At 42.5% G+C, this 17099-nt stretch overlaps 1 protein-coding gene across 4 annotated transcripts in view; it reads left to right on the forward strand.

Moving 5' to 3' along the window:
* LOC137320273 (receptor-type tyrosine-protein phosphatase alpha) overlaps positions 1-17099 on the forward strand; it is a 258755-nt gene that overhangs the window by 89618 nt on the left and 152038 nt on the right. For all 4 annotated transcript variants that reach the window (XM_067982065.1, XM_067982061.1, XM_067982066.1 and 1 more), the window contains one exon: positions 9003-9076. The gene's annotated coding sequence lies outside the window, so the exon portion shown is untranslated. The remainder of the gene's footprint in view (positions 1-9002; positions 9077-17099) is intronic.

The raw sequence follows: 17099 nt of genomic DNA on the forward strand, positions 1-17099 counted from the left end.
TAGGGGAATCAAGGGATATGGGGATTCGGCAGGAAAATGGAGTTGAGGTTGAAGATCAGCCAAGATTTGATTGAATGGTGGAGCAGGCTCGAGGGGCAGTATGGCCTACTCCTTCTATTTCTTATGTTCTTAAGTACCATGCAAGTTCAGGAACCTCACTCTGTTCAATGCATTTGAATGGTGCATCAGACAAGGCGATGACGTTTTCGCGAAACTAAACGCGGAGCGGTGCATCTTGGACAGCAACTTTCGGATTTTTCTGTTTAACTGCGCCTCTGCCTTCGCCTGAAATTGCTGTGCGATTTGCGCATAAGTAACGGTGAGCGTTGTTAGCCTCAACGTTATTTTGACAGCAAATTCTGGGCCAATAAGTATTGAAGTTGTGGAATAAGTTACCAGTAAAGGCCTTTGAAGCAATTAAATGAGTTGCAGGAAGTTAATATGAATTACCTTCTGTCAAAATAGAATTTTGAGTTCTAGATAGTATAGTGAAAATATTTCTTTGAATGTGGGCATCAGGCAAGGCGAGTATGAGATTTAAATGAGTGATCTCTGGGTTGCTATTCTAGCACCGTAACCGCTCGACGACCATACCCTTCTAAATTGAATTCTCTATCATGTCCTCTTTTTGTGCTATGCTTTATCTGATCATTAACCTGATTATGCCTCTGTGAAGTGCTATGGGACGACTTTTATGTTAAAGGCACTGTATAAATGTAAGTTGATAAACAGTTAACTAGAATTTTTAACACTGCGTACAGTTTTGCACAAGATTATGTAAGTGTATAAAGTTAGCAAATGGAATTTCCCTGAAACCTTCGAGGTATTGAATGATCTGCTCCAGGGGGGCATGTGTCCTATTGTTCTGAAACAGAAGCTGCATTTGTTTTTGGAAGCTACCAGCATGTGGATGTTTTCTGTGATAGTAGAGCAAACATCTCTGTTTTTGGATTTTAATTTAAATATCTCTTGTTTTGCAAGAGGTTTAAAAAAACTGCTGCTTTTGTTACCTTTTGGTTTATTAAGTGTTTGTGATTGCTTTTAGGTTAAACCCAACTGTGGCTTTGTTATGAGACTGAACCTTTACTTTAAAGGATAGTAACTAGAAAAAATAGTACTGTATCTAATATATCTGGCACCATGATGTATATTTGATGTGATAAATGGGATCTCTGCCAATCTAATGAAATAGAAAATAAGAGCATAGAAAATAATCGAGCAGAGGTCAAAACTTGTTACTTCCTCTTTCTGTGATAGGAAAAAGTAATGATTCTTGAACTTTACTATTCCTTCATGACATAGTAAAATGCCTTACTTTAATTAACAGATGCATTATTTTGTGCAATCCTTCACAGCCAATAAAAATACTCTTGAAGTGTAGTCAGTATTGTCATGTAGACAAACATAGCAGTTAATTTGTATAGAGCAAGGTCCCACACAGAAAATGAGATAAATGACCAGTTAGTTTGTTTTTTTTGTGGTATTAGTTGAGGGGTTAATGTTCTCCAGCATGTCAGGAGAATTCCTCTGCCTTTGAATAGTGTTATGGAATCTATTACATCCACCTGAAGAATAGACAGACTGGTCCTTGGTTTAATGTCTTATCTGAAAGAACCCCTGACAAAACTGCACTGCCTCAGTACTGCACTCAAGTGTCAATAAAGACAATGTGCTCAAGTCCTGCAGTGAGACTTGAACCCACAGCCATTTGGCTCAGGCAAGAGTGGTACCACAGAGCCAAGCTGCCATGAATGTAGTCCAGGTTTGTATATCCTTTTAAAATGAGCTAAATATTCAATCTTTTAGATACTGAGCATTCGAAGTCTTTTGTAATGTTGAGTATTCTAAAGCAAAATTGCTGTCACAAGACAAATGATTACTAATTGAGATGGTCAGGCAGAAATGTTTTGTTGCACTATAATGTTACATTCACATGACAAAATTAGCATTGGTGTGAAGTGGTTTCGCTTTTGCACTGACGCTAAACTTGTGGAACGTGAAGGCCTGAAATAACTCCGAAGCATAACGAGACCTGATCTTCCAGCAAATCTTAATTGCACTGGTGTCAGACAGATCCCTGACTTTGAATTCAGGCTGTGTTTATCCCGTAATTGCAATGTTGCTACGATGAAAGTGCTTCATACCAGTGCTACTGTTGTAGTGTGAATGCACCCTAAACTTGGAAGTGAGGTCTGAGCGCAGAAATTACAGCTAATTATATGTAGCCCTTTTGAGAATTTAATATCTTTCTACAAGAAGTAAAAATAACTATCCCTCCTTCATTTGGAATTGATTTTTTTTTAAAAACGCTGGGGCAAGAATCTATGTTGCCTATCTTTCACACATTATGTTTCTTACAATAATTTGTCAACCTGACCTTAACTGAAATATGGTATTCTGATCAACTTATGTTGTGTGGGTTATCACAAATTCATTTGCTGCTGGCCCAGATGAAAACCCCTTTACCAGCTGGATGTAAGGATTCTGTGTGAATTTAGTTTGGCCATATTTTACTGTCGGGCAGGATTTATATTTTGGCACAAATTGGCAATAAACCTGAAATCTGAGACTATAATAATGGCATGGAAAATAAAAATGTCACTTTTGGGCAATATAGGGATGGTCTCCTGAGTTTTGTATTAAGGTATAAGCTTGGGTCACAGAAAAAGAAACTTGATTGTGTTCCTATCCTGTGCCATTCCTGGCCTGGGAATACTTGAGGCTGGCGTCATCCCAAATGTGGAAGTTACAGTTTGCCTACACTGACATTCCTTATCTTCAACATAAAACATAGAAAACAATGCTGCATTGTAGCAAATAGTTCATAATGAGAGAAGTTTAAATTTACCTTCATGTTCATTAAATCATCTTTTGCCTTCATTGGGTTTCTGATCTACCCCAAAAAAACTCCAAAGTGAAGGAGGCAGAACAAGTTGGTAAAGCTGTTAAAAAAGCATACAGGATCCTGGGCTTCAGTAATAGAGGCTTAGAGTACAAAAGCAAGGAAGTTATTCTGAACCTTTATAAATCACTTGTTAGGCCTCATCTGGAGAATTGTGTCCAATTCTGGGCACCACATTTCAGGGAGGATGTCAAGGCCTTGAAAAGGGTGCAGAGGAGATTTACTAGAATGTACCAGGGATGAGGGACCAGAGAAACTGGGATTGTTCTCAGAGCAGAGAAGGTGAAGGGGAGATTAAATAGCGGTGTTCAAAATTATGAAGGGTTGGGATGGCAGGACTGACGTATGAGGAGAGATTGGGTCGACTAGGCCTATGTTCACTAGAGTTTAGAAGAATGAGAGGTGATCTCGTCAAAATATATAAAATTCTAACACGACTAGAGAGACTAGATATATCACAGATCAGCCATGATCCTATCAAATGGCGGAGCAGGCACGTGGGGCTGAATGGCCTACTCCTGTTCCAATTTTCCTATGTTCCTAAAATTATCATGGCCGATCGTGTAACTCAGTACCCTGTTCCCGCTTTTTCCCCATATCCCTTGATCCCTTTAGCGTTAAAAAATATATCTATCTCCTTCTTGAATACATCTAATGACTTGGCCTCCTCTGCCTTCTGTGGTAGAGAATTCCACATGTTCACCACCCTCTGAGTGAAGAAATTTCTCCTCATCTCGGTTCTAAATGGCATACCCCGTATCCTGAGACTATGACCCCTGGTTCTGGACTCCCCAGCCATCGGGAACATCCTCCCTGCATCTAGTCTGTCTAGTCCTGTTAGAATTTTATGTTTCCATGAGATCACATCTCATTTTCTAAACTCTACTGAATATACGCCTAGTCAACCCAATCTCTCCTCATGCATCAGTCCTGCCATTCCAGGAATCAGTCTGGTAAACTTTCGTTGCACTCCCTCCATGTCAAGGACATCCTTCCTCAGATAAGGAGACCAAAACTGCGCACAATACTCCAGATGTGGTCTCACCATGGCCCTGTACAACTGCAGTAAGACATCCCTGTTCATGTACTCAAATCCTCTTGCAATGAACGCCAACATACCATTCGCCTTCCTAACTGCTTGCTGCACCTGAATGCTCGCTTTCAGCGTCTGGTGTACAAGGACACCCAGGTCTCATTGCACCTCCCCTTTTCTCAATCTATCACCATTCAGATAATCTGCCTTTCTGTTTTTACAACCAAAGTGGATAACCTCACATTTATCCACGTTATACTGCATCAGCCATGTTCTTGCCCACTCACCCAACTTGTCTAAATCACATTGGAGCCTCTTTGCATCCTCCTCACAGCTCACATTCCACCCCAGCTTTGTGTTGTCTGCAAACTTGGAAATGTTACATTTAGTTCCCTCATCCAAATCATTGATATATATTGTGAATAGCTGGGGCCCAAGCACTGATCCCTGCGGTACCCCACTAGTCACTGACTGCCACCTGGAAAAAGACCCGTTTATTCCTACACTGTTTCCTGTCTGTCAAGCAATTCTCAATCCATGCCGGTATCTTCTCCCTAATCCCATGTGCTTTAATTTTGCACACTAACCTCTTGTGTGGGACCTTATCAAAAGCCTTCTGAAAATCCAAATACACCACATCCTAGGAATCAATCCAGTGAACTTTTGTTGCATCGCCTCTGAGGCAAGTATATCCTTCCTTGGGTAAGGAGACAAAACTGTACACAATACTCCAGCTGTGGTCTCACCAACATCCTGTACAATTGTAGCAAAACTTCCTTACTCTTGTACTCCAATCCCCTTGCAATAAAGGCTAACATACCATTTGCCTTCCTAATTGCTTGCTGTACCTGCATGTTAACTTTCTGTGTTTTGTGTACAAGGCCACACAGATCTCTTTGAACACCAACATTTAATAGTTTCTCAACATTTAAAAATATTCTGTCTTTCTATTCTTCCTACCAAAGTGAATAACCTCACATTTTCCCACATTATTTTCCATCTGCCACCTTCTAGTCCATTCACTTAACCTGTCTATATCCCTTTGTAGCCGCTTTGCGTCCTACTCAGCTTTCTTTCCCACCTAGCTTTGTATTGTCAGCAAACTTAGATACATTACACTCGGTCCCTTCATCCAAACTATTAATATAGATTATAAATAGCTGAGACCCCAGCACTGATCCTTGCGGCACCCCACTAGTTACAGCCTGCCAACCTGAAAATAACCTGTTTATTCCTACTCTCTGTTTTCTGTCTGTTTACCAATCTTCTATCCATGCTGACATATTACCCCCAACCCCCTGAGCCCTTGTGTAACAACCTTGTTGAATGCCTTCTGAAAATCCAAATATACTACATCCACTGGTTCCCCTTTATCTAGTTAAATCCTCAAAAAGCTCTAATAGGTTTGTCATACACAATTTCCCTTTCATAAAATCATGTTGACTCTGCCTAATCATATTACGATCTTCTAAGTGCCCTGTTATGACGTTCTTAATAATGGATTCCAGCATTTTCCCAACGACTGATATAAGGCTAACTGGCTTGTGGTTCCTTGTCCTAGAATCTAGGGAATTTTGGAAGATCACAACCAATGCATCCACTATCTCTACGGCCACCTCTTTCAGAACCCTAGGATGTAGGCCATCAGGTTTAGGGGATTTGTTGGCTTTTAGTCCCTTAAATTTGCCCAGTACTTTTTCTTTACTAATCTTAATTACTTTAAGTTCCTCCCTCTCATTTAGACCCTTGGTTCCCCACTATTTCTGGTACATTTTTTGTGTCTTCTACTGTGAAGATAGACACAAAATATCTGTTCAACGTCTTTGCTATTTCCTTATTCCCCATTATAATTGCTCCTGTCTCAGCCTTTAAGGGACCCATGTTTACTTTGGCTACACTCTCTTCCTTTTTATATGTTTATCGAAGCTCATACAATCTGTTTTTATATTTCTTGCTGGTTTACTCTTTTCATTCATTCATGGGATGTGGGTGCGGTGGCAAGGCCAGCATTTATTGCCCATCCCTAATTGCCCTTGAGAAGATGATGGTGAACCGCTGCTGTCTGTGTAGTGAAGGTTCTCCCACAGTGCTGTTAGGTAGGGAATTCCAGGATTATGATCCAGCGATGATTAAGGAATGGCGATATAGTTCCAAGTCAGGATGGTGTGTGACTTGGAGGGGAACGTGAAGGTGGTGGTGTTCCCATGCCTCTGCTGCCCTAGTCCTTTTAGGTGTTGGAGGTCGCGGGTTTGGGAGGTGCTGTCGAAGAAGCCTTGACGCGTTGCTGCATTGCATTTTGTAGACGGTACACACTGCAGCCAAGATGCGCCATTGGTGGAGGGAGTGAATGTTTAAGGTGATTCTGTTTCCTATTGTTCATATTCTATTTTCTCCTTCTCTATCAAATTTTGGTCTTTCTTTGCTGGTTTCTAAAACCCTCCCAATCCTCGGGCATATTACTCTTCTTGGCAACATTATAAGCCTCTTTTAATCTAATAGTTAGCTTCTTTAGTTAGCCACAGATGGATCACTTTTCCTGTGGAGTTTTTATTTCTCAATAGAATATATATTTGTTGAGAATTCTGAAATATTTCTTTGAATGTTTGCCATTGCTTTTTTACCGTCGTATCTTTTAATCTAATTTCCCATTCACCCTTAGCCCATTCGTCCCTCATACTTACCTAATTGGCTTTGTTTAAGTTTAAGACTCTAGTTTCGGACTTAAGTATGTCACTCTCAAACTCAATGTGAAATTCATTATATTATGATCAATCTTCCCCAGAGGATCCCTTACAATGAGATTACTAATTAACCCTGTCTCATTACACAAGACAACATCTAAAATAGCATGCTCCCTGGTCGGTTCCATGACGTATTGTTCTAGGTAACAATCTCAAATGAATGTCATGAACTTGTCCTCCAAACTACTTTTGCCAGTTTTATTTGCCCAGTCTATATGAAGATTAAAGTCCCCCATGATTACTGCATTACCTCTGTTACAAGCTCCTCTTATTTCTTGATTAACACTCTGTCCAACAGTATAACTACTGTTAGGTGTCGAAAGACTATTCCCACCAGTGTTTTCTGTCCCGTGTTATTTCTTATCTCCACCCATACTGATTCTGCTTCCTGATCTTCTGAACCAAGATCCTTTCTCACTACTGTCTTCATGTCATCCTTTATTATTAGCGTTTCCCCGCCACCCCCCCCCCCCCCCCCATCCTTTTCCATTTTGTCTGTCTTTTTGAAAAGTTCCTAACCTTGGTCACCTTGCATCCACGTATCAGTAATGGCTACTAGATCAAACCCATTTATCTCTTTGTGCCATTAATTCGTCTATCTTGTTACGAATGCTTTGTGCATTCAGATGAAGTGCCTTTAATTTTAACTTTTTACTATTTTTCCCTGATTTGACCTTATTCACTGATGCACTATTACCATTAAACTCTCTGTTCCTTCCTGACGCACTTTGTTTATCTTCACCCAAATCATTGCACTGCTCTATGACCGTGACTTTTCACTTTAGGTTTATAAATTTCCCCTTGCCTGAACCCACCACAACCCCCACCCCCCGGCCTTTTTAGTTTAAAGCCCTACCAACTGCTCTGTAAGACCATAAGAGATAGGAGCAGGAGTCGGCCATTCGGCCCCTCGAGCCTGCTCCACCATTTAATGAGATCATGGCCAATCTGATTTCAACTCCACTTTCCCGCCCTTTCCCCATACCCTTTGACTCCCTTGCTGATCAAAAATTTGTCTGACTCAGCCTTGAATGTATTCAATGACTCAGCCTCCACAGCTTTTTGGGGTTCGTGTTATAGCTCTAATTATTTGACTCGCCAGGACACTGGTCCCAGCATGCTTTAACTGGAGCTCGTCCCAACGGAACAGCTCCCTCTTTTCCCAGTACTAGTGCTAGTGCCCCATAAATCAAAACCCCTGTCTCCCACAACACTCTTTGCGGCTGCAGAGAACAGTATCTATCCCCCTGACTATACTATCCCCTACCATTACCACATTCCTTTTTACTCCCTCCACTCGAATGGCCTCCTGTACCACGGTACCGTGGTCAGTTTGCCTATCCTTCCTGCTGTCGTTGTTCTCGCCCATATAGGTAGCAAGTACCTCGTACCTTTTGGACAAGGTAAAAGGCTGAGGCTCCTCCATCACTGTATCCTGGGTCTCCGTACCTGTCTGACTTGCAGTCACATCCTCTTGTCCCTAACCACTGACCAAATCTAAACTATTACCTAACCTAAGGTGTGTGACGACCTGCTGGATCAAAGTGTCCCGATAACACTCCTCCTCCCTGATGTATCGCAATGTCTGCACTTTGGACTCCAGCTCAACAACTCTGAGCCAAAGTTCCTCGAGCTGCAGACACTTACTGCAGATTTGGTTATTTGTGATCACTCCGCTCTCCACAAACTCCCACTTGCTGCAGCTATAATACACCACCTGCCCTGCCATCCCTATCTAACTTTGTTTTATATATTTAATTAGTTAAAGTTTTTATTCACTCAATATTTTTAGTTTTATTACCTAATTAGTTAATCTAGTTAAGTTATTAATTTAATAAAGTAATAGTTATTTATAGTTCAGATAATTGGCAAAAGAACTGGGGGCCGGTGGGGATGAGAATTTTTTATGCAGCGAGTTGTTATGATCTGGAAAGGTTGGTGGAAGCAGATTTAATGATAACTTTCAAAAAGGAATTTGATATATTCTTGAAAAGGAAAAATTTGCAGGGCTATGCGGAAAGAGCAGGGAAGTGGAAATAATTGGATAGCTCTTTCTAAGAACTGGCAGAGGCACGATGGGTTGAATGGCCTCCTGTGCTGTAAGATTGTATGATTCCTAATTGAGTTAAGTTTTGTTAATATCCAAAATACATTACATTTATTTCTCCAGCTACTTTCCACCAAGTCCAATTTGTCTGATTATGCGTCGTGGGACATTTTTCTATGTTATGGGTGCTGTTTTAATTCGCTACAGTTTACGGTACTAGGTAATATTGGAATATTAAAAGTGGTTATAAACTCTAACGATCTCAGTTTTTTATTTCAGGTAGCATCACCAATATCTTTTATGGATCCCAAATGAAGTAACCCTTAAAGGTTGATGCACTTGCAGTGATTAAGGTAAGCAACCTATTGAGAGTGGAAAATATAGGCAATCTGGTGTCTTAATATGAAGTATGTGTAGTGAGGAACTGGAGGGCATGTGGGAGAGAATATTGTTATTTTACTATTGGGACTTGGATTCAGATCTAGTTCAGATGGTAAGGATTAATGCTTCTGTTTTTCCAGTACATGAAAAATTTAATCTTTGAGCAATGTGTGTAAAATTTACCACAATTTTTGTAAACTGAATAGTTGAGGCAGCTCACGGGCAGAGCTTAAGGTTGAAGGATTGGGGCTGGGAGCGGGGGGCGAAATGCAGATTTGGCCGACTTCGCACAGTGCAGCCATGATGGCATCCTCCATTGCTGTGTTGCCGTTGGCTTCAGATTCAAAAGAGCAATGTGATCACAGTCGGGAATTTAAAAGTTTAAGTGAGTAAATCATTTGCAGCCAGTTTTGGCTGAGTTCTGATGTACAAAATTGTGCCAACCTCAAAGTGATTGTGGGTGGGTCATGACCTCCCGAGCTCTCTCTCTCTCTCTCTCTCTCTCTCTCTCTCTCTCTCTCTCTCTCTCTCTCTTTCCCCCCACCCCCACCCCCACCCAAAAAAAAAACTGGCTCTGCCACTAACTAGCCTAACTGGAGTGCAAATTTGAGTTTGTAACGAAGCAACTTTTGCTGTCCCTCACCTTGGATGTCGGAACATAGGAAATTTTACAGAAAAAACAGGTCAAACAGAAAGAGCTAGCTTTAGAGACAGTGGATGCATTGGTTGTCATCTTCCAAAATTCTATAGATTCTGGAACGGTTCCTGCAGATTGGAGGTAGCAAATGTAACCCCACTATTTAAGGAAGGAGGGAGAGAGGAAACAGGGAAGTACAGACCTGTTAGCTTGACATCAGTAGTAGGGAAAATGCGAGAATCTAATATTAAGGATCTGATAACAAGACACTTAGAAAATAATAATAGGATTTGGCAGAGTCAACATGGATTTATCAAAGGGAAGTCATGTTTGACAAACCTATTGGAGTTCTTTGAGGATGTAACTTTTAGAATAGATAAGGGGGAACCAGTGGATGTGGTGTACTTGGATTTTCAGAAGGCTTTCGATAAGGTCCCACACAGGAGGTTGGTGAACAAAGTTGGAGCACATGGAATTGGGGGTAATATACTGGCATGGATTGAGAATTGGTTAACAGACAGAAAACAGAGAGTAGGAATAAACTGGTCTTTTTCAGGTTGGCAGACTGTGACTAGTGGGGTACCGCAGGGCTGCAGCTATTCACAATCTATATCAATGATTTGGATGAGGGGACCAAATGTAATATTTCCACGTTTGCTGATGACACAAAACTAGGTGGGAATGTGAGGAGGATGCAAAGAGGCTCCAAGGGGATCTCGACAGGTTAAGTGAGTAGGCAAGAACATGGCAGATGGAATATAATTTGGAGAAATGTGAAGTTATCCACTTTGGTAGGAAAAACAGAAATGCAGAGTTTTTTAAATGGTGAGAGATTGGGAAATGTTGATGTTCAAAGGGACCTGGGTGTCCTTGCACATGAGTCACTGAAAGCTAACATGCAGGTGCAGCAAGCAATTAGGAAGGCAAATGATATGTTGGCCTTTATTACAAGAGGATTTGAGTACAGGAGTAAAGATGTCTTACTGCTATTATATAGGGCCTTGGTGAGACCGCACCTGGAGTATTGTGTACAATTTTGTCTCCTTACCTAAGAAAGGATATACTTGTCATAGAGGGAGTGCAACGAAGGTTCACCAGACCGATACCTGGGATGGCGGGATTGTCATATGCGGAGGGATTGAGTGGACTAGGCCTGTATTCTCTACAGTTTAGAAGAATGAGGGGTGATTTTGTTGAAACGTACAAAATTCTTACAGGGCTTGACAGGGTAAATGCAGGGAGGATGTTTCCCCTGGCTGGGGAGTCTAGAACCAGGGTCACAGTCTCAGAATAAAGGGTAGGCCATTTAAGACTGAGATGAGGAGAAATTTCTTCACTGAGGGTGGTGAATTTTTGGAATTCTCTACTTCAGAGAACTGTGGAGGCTCATTCATTGGGTATATTCAAAGCAGAGATCAATAGATTTCTAGATATTAAAGGCATCAAGGGATATGGGGATGACATTGAAGCTGAAGATCAGCCTTGATCGTGTTGAATGGCGGAGCAGGCTCGAGGGGTCAGATGGCCGACTCCTGCGCCTATTTCTTATGTTCTTTTGTTCTAATCATTTAACAAATTAAAACCCTATTCTGCAGCTAGACGGTGTACCAGGCATACACAGTATAGCTGGAGAGCAGGGTTTTAATTTGTTAAATGATTAGAAACTGAATGCGGCTGAAGCACAATAACAGCTAGTCAGTGCAAATCATTTCAGACATTCTTCAGCAAATCCTGTCACCGACTCGAGGCAATTTTCTAATGTACTAATCACAACCCCTGCCTGCATCCCTTCCCAAGAGCCTCCTCTCCTGACCTGTCCAAACTTTTTTTTACCCATGCCATTTTCCCTATCATCACTCTGTTTCTGCCTTTATACTCTGACCTTAAAGTGTTTAAGGGTAAATTTTCTACTTGGAAATATTGGAAAAATAGCACAGATACGGTTGTAAGTTGTTCAGGTAAGAATATCCAATCGAAGCCCAAACTTTTGGGACATGTTTAGGCCTTGAAGTAAGAAGTTTTGAGGTATTGAAAGATAGAAAAGGCAATTCAGTGGTAAGCATCTGACCAGGATGTACAATGACAAGACATTGCCTTATCTTTGATGGTGTCTGGGTGCTGTACTGTTATTGTTATAAGAACTAGTTACACACTTACAGTAGCGTTAATGTGGAAAAATATCATAGGAAACATAGGAACAGGAGTAGGCCATTCAGCCCCTCGTGCCTGCTCCGCCATTTGATAAGATCACGGCTGATCTGTGATCTAACTCCATGTACCTGCCTTTGGCCCATATCCCTTAATACCTTTGGTTGCCAAAAAGCTATCTCTCTCAGATTTAAATTTAGCAATTGAGCTAGTATCAATTGCCGTTTGCGGAAGAGAGTTCCAAACTTCTACCACCCTTTGTGTGTAGAAATGTTTTCTAATCTCACTCCTGGAAGGTCTGGCTCTAATTTTTAGACTGTGCCCCCTACTCCTAAAATCCCCAACCAGCGGAAATAGTGTCACTCTATCCACCCGATCTGTTCCCATTAATAGCTTATAAACTTCGATCAGATCACCCCTTAACCTTCTAAACTCTACAGAATACAACCCCAATTTGTGTAATCTCTCCTTGTAACTTAACCCTTGAAGTCCGGGTATCATTCTGGTAAACCTGCGCTGCACTCCCTCCAAGGCCCGTATGTCCTTCCGAAGGTGCGGTGCCCAGAACTGCTCACAGTACTCCAGGTGCGGTCTAACCAGGGTTTTGTATAGCTGCAGCATAACTTCTTGTACTCTAGTCCTCTAGATATAAACGCCAGCATTCCATTTGCCTTATTGATTATTTTCTGCACCTGTTCATGACACTTCAATGATCTATGTACCTGAACCGCTAAGTCCCTTTGGACATCCACTGTTTTTAACTTATATCCCAAGAAGGAGATGCCAAGTATTTGTGAAGTTAATTGTGTTGACTGAAGGCTTGGTCAGAGTTGGGTTTTCAAGAGGTTTTTAAAGGCAAAGAGAGAAATAGAGGCAGAGGAGTTTAAGCCAAGATGACTGAAGGCTCTGCTACCAATGGTGGAATCGGTGGGGAGGGAAGGAAGATGCCCAGAGGCCAAAGTTGGAGAACTGGTAGGGGTGTAAGACTAGCAAAAAGTTGCATGGATAGAATGGGATGAGATTTTGGAGTGATTTGTAGATGAGAAGTTGGATTTAAATTTGAAGCATCAGGGAATAGGAAGTTAGTCCTTTTGAGTGAGGATGGGCCGGTAGTTCAGTCGGACTTAGTGTAGCACAGCACGCATGTGGTGGACATATGGGCCCTGATATTTACTCGGAACTGGGAAAAGAGTGGGGGGAGAGAATTCTTTCTGAAACCCGGAAGTGAAGTTAGCGGATCAGATCACAACTTCGTTGAAGGATTACATTTTTCTTCCAGTTTTCGCGCCCTGCAGCCAGCCAGATTGACAGGCTAACTGCCTGACACGTGGGAAAGTAGCGGGGGAAAGATCGGAGTCTTTAGGGTTTGTAGTGGGGAGGGATGGGAGTCTTCGGGGTTTGTATGGGGGTTGGTGAGGGGAAGTCGGATGGTGTGGGGGAAGTCTGATATCATGGGGGGTGTCTGCCGATCGCGGGGTCTTTAAAAGGTAAGCTTGATGAGCTGCGGGGAAGCACTCCTGCTCCTCATGGCCCTCAAGCAGCGCAATAAAGGCACATATCTCGTGGATACGTACCTTCTCGCCTCCATTTCGCGGGTAAGATTCACGAGCCCCGGGAAATCCGTGCTGGAGGTGTTAAATTTGAAAGTCTCTTAAAATGAATTTTAAAAGACCTAATTAATGTCTCATAATGACATTAATTTCTCCGATAACTATCCACCTGCCTGCACTAAGTTTGCTCGCACACATCCAAATGCACCTCTGTTAAACCCAGAAGTGGGCGCATTGGGGCAGGGTTGCGGTCGCGTTGGAAAAATCATTCATTTTAGCTTGCTCACTGGCCCCCAACCCACCCATTCTTGGGGGTTGAAATTTCCCCAGTGGAGGTTGGGCGGCTTTTTGTGTAGGCTGTTGGAGAAATCAAATATAGGAGTGACAAAAGCATGATTAAGGTTTTCGGTCGCAGTTAAGCGTGAACTGGAGGCTTAGGCAGTTAGTTTTATGAAGTTGGAAATAAGTGGTTTTGATGATGGATAGGATATAGTGTTTGAAACTCAGTTCAAAGTTGAAGATGCTGAGGATTTCCAGTTTCTTTCAGATTGGGCATGCAGCCAGGAAAGAGATGGAGTCAGTAGCATAGAAGTAGAATTTATAGCTATTATACAAGGGATTTAATGCATTATTGACCACAAATTGATACAAATTGAATACTGTTAACTTTACACTTAGATTAGGTACAATTTTAGAGGCAAGATTGTATAGCTGACATCAAAGTATTTCAGCCACTGTATTATGTTTTGTAAGCATGTGGGCATCACCAAGAAAAGTGGTCTGTGATATTCGTGTTTGCTATAGGGAAAACCCACATGTCGTCATTTCAAATTACAATCAGGTACATTTACCTTGGACCACACAAAAGTGTCTACCCGACAATGTGGAAAATTGCCCAGGTATGTCCTGTCCACAAAAAGCAGGACAAATCCAATCCGGCCAATTACCGCCCCATCAGTCTACTCTCAATCATCAGCAAAGTGATGGAAGGTGTCATCAACAGTGCTATCGAGCGGCACTTGCTCATCAATAACCTGCTCACCGATACTCAGTTTGGGTTCTGCCAGGACCCCTCGGCTCCAGACCTCATTACAGCCTTGGTCCAAACGTGGACAAAAGAGCTGAATTCCAGAGGTGAGAGTGACTGCCCTTCACATCGAGGCAGCATTTGACCGAGTGTGGCACCAAGTAGCCCTAGTAAAATTGAAGTCAATGGGAATCGGGGAAAACTCTGCAGTGGCTGGAGTCATACCGAGCACAAAGGAAGATGGTGGTGGTTGTTGGAGGCCAATCATCCCAGCCCCAGAGCGTTGCTGCAGGAGTTCCTCAGGGCAGTGTCCTAGGCCCAACCATCTTCAGCTGCTTCATCAATGACCATCACTCCATCATAAGGTCAGAAATGGGGATGTTCGCTGATAATTGCACAGTGGTCAGTTCCATTCGCAACCCCTCAAATAATGAAGCAGTCCGTGCCTGCATGCAGCAAGACCCGGACAACATCCAGGATTGGGCCAATAAGTGGCAAGTAACATTCGTGCCAGGCAATGACCATCTCCAACAAGAGAGAGTCTAACCACCTCCCCTTGACATTCAACAGAATTACCATCGCCGAATCCCCCACCATCAACATCCTGGGGGTCACCATTGACCAGAAACTTAACTGGACCAGCCATATAAATACTGTGGCTACAAAAGCAGGTCAGAGGCTGGGTATTCTGCAGTGAGTGACTCACCTCCTGACTCCCCAAATCCTTTCCACCATCTACAAGGCACAAGTCAGGAGTGTGATGGAATACTCTCCACTTGCTTGGATGAGTGCAGCTCCAACAACACTCAAGAAGCTCGACACCATCCAGGACAAAGCAGCCCTCTTGATTGGCACCTCATCCACCACCCTAAACATTCACTCCCTTCACCACCGGCGCACAGTGGCTGCAGTGTGTACCATCCACAGGATGCACTGCAGCAACTCGCCAAGGCTTCTTCGACAGCACCTCCCAAACCCGCGACCTCTACCACCTAGAAGGACAAGAGCAGCAGGCACATGGGAACACCACCACCTGCACGTTCCCCTCCAAGTCACACACCATTCCGACTTGGAAATATATCGCCGTTCCTTCATCGTCTCTGGGTCAAAATCCTGGAACTCCCTTCCTAACAGCACTGTGGGAGAACCGTCACCACACAGACTGCAGCGGTTCAAGAAGGCGGCTCACCACCACCTTCTCAAGGACAATTAGGGATGGGCAATAAATGCCGGCCTCACCAGCGACGCTCACATCCCATGAATGAATAAAAAAAAGACAAATAATTATCTATTTTCAAACTTTTGGTCACCACCCACATATTGGCATTTAATATGTAATCAGTCACTTGCGACATTTTCTTTAAGTCTTTGCTGTCCAGTGTAACTTTTTAGCACGTTGTCTCGTATCTGTATTTCTTATTTGTACTGGAGTCTGTGTATACTGATTTATTCCCTGAAGATTCTCTGCTGTTTACCAGTCATTTTTGATTTAATTGTGGAGTGTTATGACCCAGACTGTTTTGATTTCCAGGTCTTGTATCCTGTTTAAAACTGAGAAGCCACAAGGGCATCCTATGTATGTTCTGCATCCGGCTGTGCTCTTGGGAGCCTGAATAACGTCTTTGCGAATTATACTTCCTACATCCATTGCAGTCAGAATCCATCTGCAGAGCCAAAATAATTTGAATTCCAACAGAGCTATTTGATGAATAAAAGTGTGCTGATATGGAGGACTGCAGCTTGAGTTATGATTGGGTTGTAGAATTCCAATTATTTTGCATCATCGCTTTATTTTATTTCTGCAAAAATTTGCACGGCTATGAGGAAAGAGCGGGGTAGTGGGACTAATTGGATAGCTTTTTCAAAGAGCCACCACAGGCACATTGGGCTGAATGACTGACTGCCTCTCTGCTGTAAGAATCTATAATTCGAAGTTATTTTCTGTCATCAGCAGCCGAGCTTTTGGGTTCCTAGGCTGTTGGATAAATTGTCTGCTTGAAGGTGCGTGAGCAGTTGGGAGTGATCAGCACTCCAATTTCTCGTCCTTCATTTTCAGCGACAAAGCTAAGATCAAGGGATTTGTGATCATGCTGCATTTTGTTTATTTTACTTAACAGATTTAAAAAATTTTACAATTGTGTACTAAAATAAACCCTTTCAAGCCCTGCTATTTACAGCGCCATAAAATGTTTCAAGATTATTATTTTAAACTAATGGATCTCCTGTGCCATTGCTTGCGGGCCTTCAGGCCTGTACATTCCCTGCTCCAGCCCCTGGCCCACTCAGGCTTCAGTGCCCTCCACTTTGTCGCTTCAAGCCCTGGAGTATTCTGGGTAGAATGATGTATGGATTGGTAACACTGAGTATTGTCGGCAGACCTCTCTGGGTAGAAAGTGGGGCAAAAAATATTGGAAGATTAAAGGGCAAGCAGGAAACCATACTGGGAGAGAGCTAGCCTGGTGGCCAGGAAATGCGTGGAGAGCAAAGGTGGTTGAATTTTTGTCCTTTTGCCACTCAAAAGGGTGACTGGAACTGAGCTGCATGTGTTGGAGAGCATAAGAACCTCAAGACAACATAATTGTAGCCCTATGTCAGTGAAGTTGAGGCAGATGCAGAAGATGAGACAGAAGAGT

Source organism: Heptranchias perlo, chromosome 1 (genome assembly GCF_035084215.1).
Source record: "Heptranchias perlo isolate sHepPer1 chromosome 1, sHepPer1.hap1, whole genome shotgun sequence".
NCBI lineage: Eukaryota > Metazoa > Chordata > Chondrichthyes > Hexanchiformes > Hexanchidae > Heptranchias > Heptranchias perlo.